This window comes from Bidens hawaiensis, unplaced genomic scaffold (genome assembly GCF_021521415.1).
Source record: "Bidens hawaiensis isolate Kalapana, Puna unplaced genomic scaffold, B.hawaiensis_p1.1 tig00023043_1, whole genome shotgun sequence".
Taxonomy (NCBI): domain Eukaryota; kingdom Viridiplantae; phylum Streptophyta; class Magnoliopsida; order Asterales; family Asteraceae; genus Bidens; species Bidens hawaiensis.
Genome location: NW_027493599.1, coordinates 1 through 13953, shown reverse-complemented (window position 1 = coordinate 13953; position 13953 = coordinate 1). Strand labels below are relative to the sequence as shown.

General features: G+C 38.0%; 2 pseudogenes; both read right to left on the bottom strand.

Annotated features, from left to right (window-relative positions):
* Positions 1-762: 762 nt before the first annotated feature.
* Positions 763-3134, bottom strand: LOC143566739 (uncharacterized; annotated as a pseudogene).
* A 320-nt stretch (positions 3135-3454) lies between these two features.
* On the bottom strand, positions 3455-5884 carry LOC143566734 (putative disease resistance RPP13-like protein 1; annotated as a pseudogene).
* Positions 5885-13953: the final 8069 nt, after the last annotated feature.

Below are 13953 nucleotides of genomic sequence, written 5' to 3'. Positions count from 1 at the left end.
ACCCCTCAGTCTTAGTTAGAACTAGTGGTGTTAGAAGGGGGAAATTGACACGAACACAGCCCGCTGGTAGAAAGATTATTAATTATTTTTTTATAACACTATAAACGATTAAACGTTACCAGAAGTCCAGAACTGGCTGGTTGCTTCAGTCAGCTGTTGATTCAACTACTTTCATATTTCGGCCCATTGGTTGAAAGGAAGCAAAAATGGCTTGTTGGTTCCATGGCCTCAAGCGGCTTAATTTTTTAATGGCTGTTGCAATCCGTTTTCACTGGTCCAACTGCTAGTTGTACGTAATCGACTTGTTAATGGTCCAATTAGTCATACATGCTCCACAACTTACAGCCAATCCATTTTTGATTTGAGTGGATCTTTGAAGCAATGACTAGACAAGACAAGACAAGACAAGAAGATTTTGTTAACATTTGAATACATCAAACTGCAGACAATGATGATTAACTTATCTGACATCAATTCAAATCATATATTATTTTCAAATATAAGCATGAAAGCTTGGACAAAATAAAATTTCTATACACAAGAATTTCAGAGATATATACTGAAAAGCCCGTCCGGTTAACATGTTTGCCTTTAAACAGTTGTAATGGCTTTAACTAGTATTCTTAATCCAGTGTCATCAAGTAAAAAAAAGTAATTCTATTTTTGCACCTTTTTGAAATAATAATGTACTCGTTTTGGAATAATATATACTTACAATTTGTTGGGTGCAAGCAAGCAAGCAAAATCATCAGTTCCGTAGTTCAAAACTAAAAGGAAGTAATTCCGGGCTTATTATGATGCAGGGGATATCAGATGCGGGACCAATATGAGCCTTTTCTACTGCACTTTTTTTCTAGATTTGGGCATGCTTCGATGGTTAAACTCAAAAGTGAAGGCAACAGAATTTCAGGCAGATGCGTCGTCTTTGGGCAATTCCATAAACCGAGATGTTGGAGGGAGGTGAGGTGTTGAAGTCCCGCTGAAAGTGATTTCAGCTTCTTAAAGTTACGTAACCCAAGAGAAGTAAGAGATGAAGGAATAAGACCGGACAACTGACTACAGCTACTCACATCATCTTCGTCCGACGCGCCACACGCTAACCCAAGGATGACAAGTGAGGTTGGGAAATTCTGTGGTCCCCATTCTAAGATGGGTTTCTTCAACCCCCCTATGTATAGGCTATGCAAGTTGGGAGGCCAAAACCCACAAGGAAAGGAAGCGTCTGTACTCGGGCAATTGTATATTGTTAGATCTCTTAACGAAGTGAGATTAGGCTAGCCTACAATTTGAAGCATTGGCGTGCTTGTGTTATTTCTGAATATTAGCTCCTTAACTAACAGTTTATCACAATCATCAATGCAAAGAAACTTGAGCTTTTGCCATCCTGTTGCTGTGAATGAAATAGATGTAATGAAATTACAATTAGAGATGCGCAAGTTCTCAATGTCGCGTGGATACCAACCATCCTCCTCCACCGTCTCTCCTATTTTCACCAAATCTTGACATTCATGTACATCCAAATCCTTACTTGCAGTGGATTCCCACACGTGTCTTAACTCATTACATTTTTGCATGATTAAATATTCAACCGCTCCAAGATACCTTATTATACCTCTCCAAACCACATCATTAAGCCTTGAAATACTTTCTATTACCAAACTTGTGACTCTTGAAGCTACTTGAACCAGCCTTCTCAACACACTGCTATCACATTCAAATATTTCTAGATAAATCAACGTAGGTAGTGCTACAAGTGACACTTGAACCAAATTAGGACAATTTCTTATGCAAAGCTCTTGTAGGCATGGAAACGACACATTCCCAATATTGGTTGACCATACTTCCAACCTTTTCATATTTCGTAATTCAAGAACTTCAAGTGCAGGGAATGCAAGACCAGTCCCATTTAACTCTGAACCCATAGTTTTCACCTCATCCATGTCTTCAATAAACAACATCTTAAGTGATGGTAACCGCCCAAGTGGTGGTAAAGATGTACACTTTGTTGGAAGTAATTTCTAACTTAATATGCCCGTCACGTGTTGGTGACCGGGTAAGACTTATTGGGCCCGTGGGATCCATTAATATGTAATGGGTTCATGGGGTTACAATTAGGGTTTATTATATTTGGTAATGTCTTGGCTAGCAAGTTAGGTTAGTCTATATAAACATGTCATGGTTAGACATCATAGGTGTGGTGGTGTGAGATGCAACCGAGTTAGGGTTCATCTAGAGACACACACAAGATGTAACCGAGTTAGGGTTCATCTAAATGTAACCGAGTTAGGGTTCATCAATAGTCAAACCGAGTTAGGGTTTGATAGAGTTTGTAATCAGTTTTTAGAGTGATATTTTCTGATTAATATAAACAAGAGTTAGTCGTTTAATTCGTGTGTTGATTATCGATCTGGGACTTGAATTGGTATTAGAGCCAAGTTCAAGAAATCGATAATCGGCGGCGGAAAACGGTGGTTTGAAGAGGAGCTATCATCGACGCGTATCGGAACCAAATTGGGTTTCCGAACTAGGGTGGTGAACTTGGGGAACAAGCAGGTTCCTTCAAGGCTTCAATCGGTTTGTTGTGCGGAAAGTGGTTTCTAGCGAGAGATTGAGCTTGCGGGTTGGCGTTCCGTTTCCCGACTAAGCTTGGGTTTTTTCTGGGGTTTTTTTCTTTTGATTTTTTCAAAAGGTGATCTGCTTTAAGAGTATAAGGGGTGTCACAAAGTCAACAGGGCTTCAGCTTACGAAAATAATAAAAAAAGAAAGTAGAATACTTTTTCTTGAAGCAATATTGTTTATGTGTTATTTGAAATTCGAAAACCAAGAAAAGGTTACAGGTTCGTTTTTATACGGGTTAAACGAGTTAGGTTTTATCCAAGGTTTGAGCAAACGAGTTTGGTTCTGAAAAGTTGTTCGGAATTGATTTGTTCGTATTTGTTCCAACGGAGTGGAGCAGAGGGGTTGTGCGAGGCAACTACGAGACATCAATCTGAGCGATTTAGATTGCGTGAAAAATTGTCAATCTGTGATAGATTGATCAAAATTTGAGATACCGGTGAAGAAGTAATTTCTAACTTAATATGCCCGTCACGTGTTGGTGACCGGGTAAGACTTATTGGGCCCGTGGGATTCATTAATATGTAATGGGTTTATGGGGTTACAATTAGGGTTTATTATATTTAGTAATGCCTTGGCTAGCAAGTTAGGTTAGTCTATATAAACATGTCATGGTTAGACATTATAGGTGTGGTGGTGTGAGATGCAACCGAGTTAGGGTTCATCTAGAGACACACACAAGATGTAACCGAGTTAGGGTTCATCTAAATGTAACCGAGTTAGGGTTCATCAATAGTCAAACCGAGTTAGGGTTTGATAGAGTTTGTAATCAGTTTTTAGAGTGATATTTTCTGATTAATATAAACGAAAGTTAGTCGTTTAATTCGTGTGTTGATTATCAATCTGGGACTTGACACTTTTTACAACCACGTATACGCACACTTTTCAACTTAAGAAACAATGGATCCCCAACCCATTTAGGGAATTCTATACCCCCATATGACAATATTTTAAGCCTTTCCAAACTATCACTATGAGGCTTCAACACAGACATAACCTCCTTTTCAAGAATTTCCTTTCGAGAATCATCAAACACCTCACTCCATTCTAGCTCTAACACGCTAAGCCTCTTTTGCAATAAGTTTGCCTCTTGTGCATGCATTACCATGTCCACATTTTCCAGTCCCATGATATGAGTTCCCCCGGTAAGATTTGTGAGGTCTTTAAGCATGGTTACTGCAAAGCCATTACCTCCTTCGACAATGATCTTTGAGAGAGTTTTTAGGTTTTTCAATTGGCCAATCCCTGAGGGGAGCTTATTGAGAAGCGGAGTATCTCTAATTTCCAAATGCCGCAAGTTTTTAAGCTTTGAGAAATTATTGGGCAGCTTACTTAAGTGTTTACATCCAAATAGAAAGATTGTTTGTAAATTGACAAGATTGCAGATATTTTCGGGCAAATGTGTGATTAGGGTTAGAGATAAATTAAGATATCGGAGGTGCTTCAGACTGCCAATGGACTCTGGCACCTCGCTTATGCAATAATCACTCAAACGTAGAACCCTTAACATTGGTAATTCTGGAAGTAAGTCAACTAGAATCTTACTAGATAAGTAGCACACTGCCCAACTACCGTTTGGTCTAACCGCTATGAATGTTCTCAAACTTTTAGCTCTTTCGAGTGGCTTAAACTTTGAGCAAGCTACATATTCCTCACGAACAAATGACATATGGCGGTACTTTTCCAAAGCCTCCTTCCTAACATCCTTCACCGTCTGATCGTCTAACCTTAAAAAAAATTCTCCAGCAACAAATGTGGCCAAGTCATTCAGCAAGTCATGCGTCACAAATGATTTATCATCAGGTGCATGTTGAATTAATGACCTTGACAACAACTCTTCAAAATATTCATCGCCTAAGCGTTCCATTGACTTTTTTGAAGATGAATCATGCAAAAAACCTTCCGCCATCCAAAGTAAAATCAAATTCACTTTGTAAAACACAAATCCCTTGGGGAACAAGGAGAAGTAGGCAAACAATTGTTTCATACATGCAGAAAGATCATGGTAGCTGAGTCTAAGAGCTGGGACAATATCATCTTTTTTCCTAACTTCCATATATCACTATTCAAAAGTTCCTTCCACTCTTCTTCTGTCTTTGTCCTCAATAAACTTCCAAGTACTCTTAATGCCAAAGGCAGGCCATCGCATTTTTTCACAATGCCTTCACCATATGGCCTGAGGATTGGATGTGAATCGAAGTTATTTGCACCCAGCGCATGTTGAGCAAACAAAGAGACTGCATCATCATGTGACAGTGTGTGTAGGTGGTTTAGATCATCGTAGCCAAGCTTTTTGAGTAGTTGCAACTTCCGGGTTGTCATAATAACTTTACTTCCAGGAGCACATGCACGAAATGGGCTCTCCAGGGTCTCCCAATCTTCATAACTTTCGCTCCAAACATCATCCAATACTATTAAAAAGCGCTTCTCCTTAAGTTGCTTTCTGAGAGCTATTTGAAGTAGATTTAAATCTGTGAATTCCTTGTTTTCCTCCTTGACAGATTGTAAGATAACTTGGCTTATATTAAAGATATCGAACTGATCAGAGACACAAACCCATGCCTTGAGTTCAAAGTGCTTTTTAACTTCCTCATCATCATATAAAAGTCTAGCTAGAGTGGTTTTGCCCAACCCACCCATACCAACTATGGGCACAACGCTAAAGTTCTGATTACATGACCCATCCCCAAATAGCTCCATGAGTAATTCCTTCTTTTCCTTTTGCCGTCCAACAATAGCAGGTGCATCTACTAAAGAGGTTTGATAACTTCTTTTTGACTTTTCATCTTTTACCATCAAACCTAGGCCCAACTTTTTATTTTCTAGATCTTCTAATTTGGTGGTGATATCATCTAACTTGTGATGCATCCTCTGACTTAGTGATAAATTTGAGAAACAAGTTGGGACGAGCCTTCTTACCTTGCTGGTGATGGCTCCATATTGCTGAATGTGCTCAGGACGCATAGCTTCGGTTGCTAAATCATCAAGTACGTCGTCAATGTCGTAAGCCAGATGTTGGAGACCATTGAGCCACTGTTTAACAGCTTCATCATTTATTTCCTTCTGAGAAGCATCATTAAGCAGAGACTGGATCTGGATCAGTGCCCTCTCTAGTTTCTTGAGCTCTGAATGAATTCCCTAATGTCTTCAAGGCTTCAGAGGCCAGCTTCTCAAACACAGCTTTCAAGAGTTCAGTCGCAATGATTTCCGCCATTGTTAGTTTAATTTGTGGTGATTGGTGATGAAGGAAACTCTGTATAACAGGGATATATGTGAATGAAAGAAAGAAATGATTTCAACTGCTGTTATAGACTTATAGTTCCTCCGGTCAGTGTTTTGGTACCATCCTTGCAATTGTTATGTTTTAATTGAGTACTATTTTTTACATTAATATTTTACAACAGCACTAATAATCTAGCTAAATATTTTATAATAACATGAAAATATGTATAATAAGGTATATCCAAATATTACATAGTTTAAAGTTAATAATCTGATAAATATACTCTCTTTTACGTATTAAATACTTTGAAATTTAATAAGTCTATAATTAAATATCATTTAATTACCAAATAGAGCACAATATACACACACATACTATTAAATTATAGATATAGTTTTATTTTAGGCAAATTGAAAATAAATAATACCATCTTTTACGTATTAATTGATAATAATCTTAATTTTAATAATCACTACCAATGGTCCAACCTTTCAACATTTTTTGTCTCAATAGACCCCGGTTAAAAAACACTTATCGCCGTTAAGTTATTTCTTTCCGAGTTTCAAACCGATGTTTTATGGCTTTTGATTGGAAGAAAGATACGAGTCGACTGATGTAAAACTTATCTCGAAACTGTGATCCAAACGACGAAACATTGTTTCAATTCGGGTACGTATTTGAATTTCCAATTAACAAAAAATAAGTCATTTGCATCATCATTTTAATATAAGTTTACATTGGTCGACTCATATCTTTCTTTTCAATCAGTTTTATTCATTATGTTTACTACTTGTGATGAGGCTATAGGCTTGGCGCCGTAGTAACTATTAAGATGACATGAACCTATTTAAGGGAATGATTTATTTAAAATGTAATAACAAAAAGAAATGTGACCCGCCTCTTATCATGGAGGCACCCAGATTGGAAGCATGTGGACCACAAAGAAAAAATTTTTATAAATAAAAAAAGACATTGGAGGATGCATCAACTTTAAAAGGGACATTCACTACCGAAGAAAAAGTTAATAATTGAGGAAGTGAATGATTATTTTCTTTTATAAAAAATGGTTAGATGCAAATGGATTCACTAGTATAAACTGATTAACGTTTGAAATAATAGAAGTTAGTAAGAGAGAGATACATACACACACATTAAAATGATATAACAAAAAATTATAAAATGATCTAAATTCTTTTGTAATTAGAGCAGCTCCAACGCACCAATGCCACGTTTCGAATGTAAGCAAATGAGGATGTGGCCACACGTGTGCATTGGAGATGCCATCCGGTCTTGTATGTTCGGTTGGGCGTTTGATTTGTCGCTTTAATTACAGTAATTTATAAACTGTCAAAATACATTCGTACAACATGTGATATATTCAAGCTTTCTTGTACCGGTAGTGACACAATATTTTGGTAATACCAATCTCATTATTTTGATAAAACGGCGTTCATGTATATTATGGGTCAGGTTATTCTACAAAGTAGAACAAAAATGAAAAGAATGAGAAAGATTTTAGCCACACAAAAAAAAACTTTAAAAAATTAAAATAAATAAATAAATCATAACTAAAAATTTAATAAAAAATCAAAAAAGTAAAACACAAAAATGTTTCCACCGTCTTAATCATTCTCATAAAAAACACAATGATAAGTAAAAAAGTCGTGTCTTTTTGTTTATCATTGTGTTTTGTGTTTATTTTCGTCATTAATTGTGACTTTTTTCCTTAACATTGTGTCTTTTTTTTTTCTTTCTATTGTGTTATGTTACTTAACATGTGCTATATTTTGTTTGGCATTGTGTTATATTTTGCGATTTATTTTGTCTTTTTTTAGTTATAATTGTGTCTTTTATTCATTTTCGTCATTGTGTCTTTTCGTCAATTTTTATATATTTTTTTGTATTTTTTAGCAGGAATGATGGCGGAAACATTTTAGTAGTTTATTTATATTTTTAGTTACGATTTTTTTATTATTTTTTTGAATTTATTTTTAAGGGGTTTTTTTTGTGGTCACAAATCTTTCTCATCCTTATCATTTTTGTTCCCATTTATATTTTAACTTTACCTAATATATTATAAGGTCAATTAAATATGTAGACACTATTAAGTTAGATTGTGTTTGTTTTTGCTTATAATGTCTGCAAGGAGTCTATGTCTGCGGGCGCGCAAACATAAGCTCTTGAAGACTGTTTGTTTTAAAAAAAAAAGATCTGAAAACTATTTATTGTCTTAAAAAATAAGTTTTTTTTTCACAATCTTCACACTTCTTAACATTATACCAAGTACAAACACTCAATGTCCAACACCACCACCACCCACCGTTCGCCACCACCACCACCATCCACCGTCTGCCGCCACCACCACCACCCACCACCACCGTCCGCCGCCGCCACCACCCACCACCATCGTCTGCCGCCACCACCACCGTCCACCCCCACCACCACCCACCACCACCGTCAACCACTCACCACCACCACCGTTAACCACCCACCACCGTCCATCACCACCACCACCCCCGTCGGCCACAAGCACCGTCCACTACCACCACCACCCACTACCACCACCCATCGTACGTCGCCACCACCACCCACCGTCCATCACCACCACCACCCCCGTAGGCCACAAGCACCGTCCACTACCACCACCCGCCACCACCATCCGCCACCACCACCCCGCCACAACCATCCACCACCACCATAGTCCACCACCCACCACCACCGTTCATCACCACCACCACCCATTGTCGGCCACCATCACGGTCCACCACCCACCACCACAACCGTCCATCACCACCACCCACCGTTCACCGCCTACCACAATTGTCTACCACCACCCACTTCCATAATTCGTACACCACTACCAATTATTTTAGCAGTCTACAAACGTTAAATGACTTTTATCTACTGTAATATATATGATAGGCAACTACTTTTCAGCTTATGCAGACAATATCCAGTTTATAAAACAAACAGTATTATATTTTCAGATTGCAGACCTTCAGACCACATCTTCAGTTACAGACATTAAATCAGATGAAATCAGATTGCAGACAATTTTTGTCTTAAAAAACAAACAGCACCTAAAAGTCAAAGTTGTTTGGCCTTTACCATCATCAACATAAAACAATATTGTCGGTACATACGTAGGAAGGTGTTTATTGCAAAAAAAAAAAGACATTATGCAATGTAGAGTTGCATATAAGTCACAATAATGCGTTATATCAAACTCTAAAGCATGCATTTCGTGGGATTTTATTTGGAGTGCGTGAAAAAAAAAAAGAGGTGTGATTTTAATTTCGTACGTTATGACTTGGATTTTAAAGAGTAGGTGCAAGGCTCTCGCTACTAGCTTAAAAAGCGCAACAAAGGCGGACGCGACACGCAGAAAAACGTCTTGGGGCTTAGTTTGGAGGCGCGCTCATTTACATGAGAAGCTTTTGTACATCAAAATGTTGTATATATATCAGTTTAGCTTGTACATTGGTTATTTTTGTATCAAGTCATATATGAAGCTTAGTTGCGGTCAAGTTTTGGATATGTGATACTAGAAACCTATGAGAAATTAAAAAAAAGTTATACAAAGCACCTTGGGATTTATAAAACCAACCTCATACTTTTAAGCTTAATCATTCTCTAATAATAGATATACCACTTTTTTTTTGAATGGTCAATTCATTGTAAAACAAAACTTTCTAGCTAAGAAGATAGAAAAGACTCCACTTTACTTTATTAAAGATACTTTTACTTGATTGAAGATTATATATTTCTATTTTAAAATACTTCAATTATTTAAAGACTATATATTTCTGTTTAAAACTACTTTTTACTTAATTAAAGACAATTTTTTCTAGAAAAGCATCTAAACAGCTCATCTAACCATGAACCGTCAGCTGCAAAGTGGAGATTTGTTGTGTCAGAAAGACCTAGATTGGACAGATGGTGAGAACTGATCTTGTATCAGCAGAACAAATAAACAGAACAAAGAACAGAAGGTTGTCCCGTTAAGTTTTGAGCGACTCTTTCTTAATACACTGGAATGGAAACGAATTACATTTAAAAAGAAGACTAGTAGGGTTTATATAGTAGTACCACGTACAATTTGACTCGTAAACAAACTAGGTAAAATAAAACAATGATTCCTACACCGATAAGGACACACTTAACCGGAAACCAAATAATTAAAAACTAATTTTAATTGTTATTTTGATCTCCTCCAGCCTCCCCATGAGATCGAACCAAACCACCCTAAATATCGCCTTGTTTTACATAAGAAACCAGTGAAGATGTTGAAAGAAGACCAGATTGCATTAATTAGACAGTAAAACTTTGGTTGTCATCAGACTCACCTTGACCAAGAATGACGTTTTTTTTGTTGGGTTTCAACGGTGGTTCGGAACAAACGGTCAAACAATTTTTAACCCGTTTTAAGTATTAGATCCGTTTAAATAAATATTAATCATATTAATATATAAGACGAACCAAAAACGCAACGGAAAATAATTGATTAAAACGAACCAGAAACCCGAACTCGGATCCGGTTACAACTAATACGAGTACGAATAATAAAATAAAACCATAGATAAAGTTTTAGGCTTTTATACCTCGGTTATCAAAACCGGGAAGAACACCGAAAGCTAACGAACGTAGCTAGGTATGACACAAACGAGATCCGACAATCTCCAGCGACAAACGACGGCGGCAGACAACAGTGAACGGCAGTGGTTCAGTGACGGTTTCCGGAACAGCAGAAGGTTGGTGACGACAATGAACAACAGCGCCGGTGGCCAAAAGCAAGCGGCGGTGGTGATCTACGGTGACCAGTGGTGGCGCAGCCGTAAGAGTCGGGCTCACCGGAAAACCGGGTTTGCGGGAAATCGAGGCTGCGGCTAGTGGGTTATGCAAGCAAGAACACCGGTGACCAGAGAATGGCGGCGGTGGTGGCTGCAGTGGTGAAGTGATGACGGAACAGGCGAGATCGGCGGCCGAAGGTCCAGAGGTCCGGAGGAACGGGTCCCGGTTGTTATGAAGATGATGGTGATGATCTATTATATTAATATATATATATTTATATAATATAAGTATATTATATATATATAAATAATTTAGGGTTTAATCCAATTAAACCCAATGAGCTTTTAGCCCAATAACCAAAACAAAGTCTGATCCACCACCCAAGCTTTCTAATTGATTGTGTCGGGCCCAGTTAACGATTAAGTGAGCTTAAGGTTCGTTACCCTCGGTGTAACTCATACCGGGTCATATTCGGGTCGGTCCGCGTTAACTTGAACCGAACCGACCATATTTTCCAACAGTCTCCCACTTGGACGGATTTGGGTCAAGTATCACAACGCTAACAGTTATAGGCGTTCTAGCTACACATAGCTGTCCCCAACCAAATATGACATTTTTAAATCCATAACCAAAATATCTTGGAATACCTTATTGCAAGATAATTAATTTATAGTAATCGTTGTCATTTATCCTTTCTGTATAAGACATCAATTGAACAATGAGACATGGATCAAATCAATCTCATATAGTGTTCAATTATTGTAGTTCTCGATATAGAGTCAAAGTGGTCCAATCAAACACACAGTAAGTTTGGGTGAGGCCTCACACTTTACCAGTTTGAATCAACGAGGGCGCCAAGATGTCTAACTGTTACATTTTCATGTAAGAGTACAAAATCCCGTCTTGACTACATACAACTCCCACTGAACTTTAGAACATTCCCAATCAATGCCTTTATGGCTGGCAGTTACGCAACAGCAGTTAACATGATCAAAGAATATTCCTCGGTAAACGAAAGTTCTAATATGTATCTCAGGTCTAAGGATACTAAATGAGCATACTATTATCAAAACATCTTATGATCAAGATCCATGAAGATGATTTGATGCGAGTTACATCCAACGTCATTCACAATGAGGTCTGTGAGTTTGGAAGTCAACTGCTTGACTCCAAAGTCAGAATAGTCTTAATTCAAAGTCATTCCCACGAGTCTGACCGACTACGGATAGTTTTAGAATACAATATTCACGGATTAAACGTATTAAAATGAACACAGTTGTATCATTCAACGTTTGCATTTAACCATTAAATCAAAGGTGAACTCTAAAGTACAACTGTTTAAATGTTCATACATCCAAATACTAAATCAAAATAAATCACTAGCAAGTCTAAGCCCGATAGCATCTCTATGCTTGTCCTAAGTTATCGTCTTAGTGAACGGGTCAGCTAAATTTTAATTTGTGTCTACTTTGCTTATTATGATGTCACCTTGTTCCAGTATTTCTTGTACATAGTGGAACTAAAAATGTGCTTATCCATGTGATGATAATTGGGCTCTTTAGCTTGAGCAATAGCACCTGTGTTATCACATATTACGTCGATCTTTTCCTAAACTTGGAACCAGATCGAGGTTGGCTATGAATTTCTTCATCCAAGCAGATTATGAGCGAGAAACATCTCGGTCATTCTGGAAGTTAGTGTAAGTGTAACACCTTACGGTGAACTCATTTTCCACTCCTCCAAACACTAAGAACATGTCTTTGGTCATTTTCTAGTGCATAACATAGCGTACATGATAGAGCCAATTGCAGAAGCATATGGAATTGCTTGCATGTGCTTTGTCTCAATGTCCGTTGCCGGAGATTGCAATTTTCTCAACACGGTTCTTTTAGCAATGAGAACTGGATCAATTTCTTGGAGTTAACCATTGAGAAGCGTGCCATGACTTTGCTCATGTATGTACTTTGACTAAGCCCTAGAAGCCGCTCAGACCTATCTTGGTAGATCTTGATTCCTAGAATATAAGCAGCTTCACCAAGATCTTTCATTGCAAAACAAGATTCCAACCAATGCTTAACTCCCTTAAGCATAGGAATGTTGTTTCCAATGATTAGAATATCATCCACATACAAGATGAGGAATGATATAATGCTCCCACTAGCCTTTCTGTAAACACATGGCTCATCTTCATTTTTTGATAAAACCAAATTCTTTGATTTCCTCATCAAAAATGTAGATTCCAGCTGCGAGATGCTTGTTTGAAAATCCACTTGCTCCCTTTTGCCCGACCTTCGGGGGGTAGCTCAATCAGTTCTAGACTTGATTGTCATGAATAGATTGCATCTCGGCGTTCATGGCTTCACGCCTTTTCTCAGATTCCGGATCCAAGATTGCCCAGATTTGTAATTAGTAGGTTCGTCGCTAGACTTGGCGACTAATAAGAGTTCGGGACCATCTAGATGCCATAAGAATCTAGAATTTGGTACGCGAGTTCTATTACTTCTGCGAACGCTTGTGTTCATGTCTGATGTATTAGCAACAACAACTTGTTGATCAGACGATCCAAGTTCCTCAGCAGTTGTTTGTGGTTCTTGAATTTCTTCAAGACCGACAATGTTATTTCCAGTTCCTTAATCGGGAAATTCTTTCTCGAGGAAGTGGCCTTTCTTCTTAATAGAAATCATATTTGTATCAGGATGAAATAAATAATAACCACTTTGGTGGTAGAACTTGACGAATGCGGGAGGCGGTCATAAGGGCGAAACTCCAAAATGAGTGAGGCAAATTAGTTTTATACACCAACGTTCGAACCATGTTTAGCAAAGTTCGATTCCTCCACTCGCTCACGCCATTATGTTGGGGTGTGCCAGATGGAGTGAACTGTGAAACAATTCCACACTCTTTTCGATGACTGATAAACTCTGAGCTGAGATACTTTCCACCTTGATCCGATCGAAGTATCTTTATGGTTTTACCAAGTTGGTTTTCTACTTCGTTTTGAAACTCTTTTAACCTTTCAAAAGTTTCATGCTTGTGTTTCATGAGAGGCACATAAGCATATCGACTATAATCGTCGATAAAAGAAACGAAGTATCTTTCATGATTTCTAGAACACATGGTTCTGAAAGGCCCATACACATCAGTATGTATGAGTCCTAACAGATCTCTTGTTCGTTCATTCTTATGAGTGAAGGAGTCATTTGCGAGTTTGACAGCTAAGCCAGATTCGCAATCGTCAAAAGAGTCCGGTCCTGTGGATTCAAGAATCCCTTCGGGTTGGAGTCTTTTAACTCGTGTTTTGCTTATGTGGCCAAGTAGGCAAT